General features: G+C 37.0%; 1 pseudogene; it reads right to left on the bottom strand.

Annotated features, from left to right (window-relative positions):
• Positions 1-1,298: 1,298 nt before the first annotated feature.
• On the bottom strand, positions 1,299-1,842 carry LOC129692145 (ADP-ribosylation factor-like protein 1; annotated as a pseudogene).
• Between the last annotated feature and the right edge of the window lie 500 nt (positions 1,843-2,342).

The raw sequence follows: 2,342 nt of genomic DNA, 5'->3' as shown, positions 1-2,342 counted from the left end.
AATAAAAATGTAATGACTGTTTCAATAAATGTCCACAGCATCTGCCTGTGCCTAAGGGTTGCAACCTCAACTTCTAGCTATGGAATTCTCATTACAAAAGAATCATTCTTTCTAAATTCAAGAAATGTGTTTTTTTTCATATATCATTCATTCATATTTTCTTCTTTTAATGCTTATTAAAATGACTTTTTATTTCCTTTCATGTGAAGTTTTTTATTGTGTTGTGAATACATCAAATACAGCCATATTTGGGATCCTTCTGACTGTATCACCATTATACTAGCATAGACAAGCGTTAATATAAATAATACTTTGAACGTCCATAACTCTTTTAACATAATTTTTTATGTTATGCATAAAAAATTGGTTGGTTGGTTGGTTGGTTGGTTTTGTTTTGTTTTGTGTTGAAACATATTCTCAAGCAACCCAGGCTAGCCTCAGGCTCACCACTTACTTGGAGCTAGCCTTGAACTCTTGGTCCTCCTGCCTCTGTCACTTGAGTACTAGGATTACAGGTGTGAACCACCACACCCTAAGTATCTGTCTGTGTTCCCAGAGTTGGCATTTCCAGATACAGTATGATCTAGAACACAAGTTTCTGACCCAGAAGCCCCACTCTGAACCCTACCCTATCTCACTGTCTAAGGCCTGACAAAGTAACAAAACAAAACCCTGCCTTTCTCACAGGGTTCCTGTACAAAGTTCAGGTCAACATAAGTAAAATTCTTTTGACAGCTATAAAGTAATGTAAAATAATATTTTTAAGTCAGTAAAGGAGTGAACAAAATAATACTCATGCCTATAACCAAAATCTCAAGTGAAATACACTATAAACTTGTCAGTTAGGCAAATGAAGATTATATTATACACTCTATATTTGTAACCTACTTTGCTAAGACTAATCTTTGGAAAGTCTTTCATTTTAAGGGGGAAAGGTCTGAAATAAATCTTAGTGTTCAAACAAACGAGATGCAACCACTAATTTAAAAATGGGAGGGTTTCCCCCAAGAGTGTACATTCTTTACTAGAACTGTATTTGAGTAAGAATTCCATAAAAATAGAATATATACCTTAACACAAGAGAGCAAGGAAGAAATATTTTACATTACATAAGTGACTTGGGTAATTCAATCAAGCTAATCCTCTCTCCAAATACTTGTTTGTTTTTGTTTTGTTTTGTTTTGTTTTTTATTTATTACAAATGGAGTCAGTTCTGTATACACCAGAATCACACAGTTCCAACAGTGCCAGGAAGTACATCTGCCTGCTTCCAATGAGTGTGCTGCAGCCTCTGGTTCTCAGGAGCTGTTGGGAAGGGACTCACTGCTTCTCCGTGTCTCAACTAGCCGTTCCATTGCCTCATCAAGGCCATTGCCTTTGGTTTTAAATATCTGCCACTTCCAGTCCTTCAGGGCAGATAAACCAAGTGCATTTACCATTTCTGAGGGTGTCATGTCCTGCTTATTTGCAAACAACACTAAAATTGCTTTTCGCAGCTCTTCTTCCTCCAACATGGCAGCTAACTCTGGCTTGGAAATGCCAATTCGGTCTCTGTCACCACTGTCAACTACATAGATGACTGCATCTGTGTTTGAATAGTAAGATTGCCAGTATGGTCTGATACTTCTCTGTCCCCCTAAGTCCCAAACTTGGAATTTGGAAAATTTTGTATGTCACCATCTATACATTAAATCCTATAGTGGGAATAGTAGTAACAACTTCTCCAACCTGTAATCTTTACAAAATTGTGGTTTTTCCAGCACCATCCAATCCCAAAATTAAATTCCTCATTTCCCTGGTTCCAAAGACACTGGAAAAAATACTTGAGAAAAAGCCACCCATAATGAAGTGACTTCAGTTCTTTTAAAATGAAGAAAGCATAAGTTATAGATATTGATATATCTTACAGAGCCACTAATGTGACTGTCATAAAGGCATGGAGAAAAGCTTTTTCTCAGTTGTTGATGTGCTGAAAATGTGAATGACTTCAGAATCTGGGTGTGGCAGAAGCAGGAGATAGATAGATAAGAGGTCCATTGCCTGAGTAAGAGGAGAACTACACAGATCCTGTTCTGCAGACTCAATCAAAAGACTAATTTTGTCTTTGTCTGGGACTATCATCATCATGTTCTAGGTCTCTGATCCCTAGAATGAAGACTGAACCTATATTTTTTTCCTTTTACACCTTGCCCAGCACATACACTTAATCAGTATTTAATAGATATGGGTTGTAGCAGCACAGTTCATCTGCTCCACCCCTACCTGAAGAGCACAGTTTTCTATGTCTTTAAAAGAAATATTAACTTTACTTTGGGACCTAAAAGCTAGTTCTTTGACTCTCA

Source organism: Psammomys obesus, unplaced genomic scaffold, assembly GCF_907164565.1.
Source record: "Psammomys obesus unplaced genomic scaffold, mPsaObe1.curated_primary_1811, whole genome shotgun sequence".
Taxonomy (NCBI): domain Eukaryota; kingdom Metazoa; phylum Chordata; class Mammalia; order Rodentia; family Muridae; genus Psammomys; species Psammomys obesus.
Note: the sequence above shows the minus strand (reverse complement) of the source record. Positions and strands in the feature narration are given on the sequence as shown.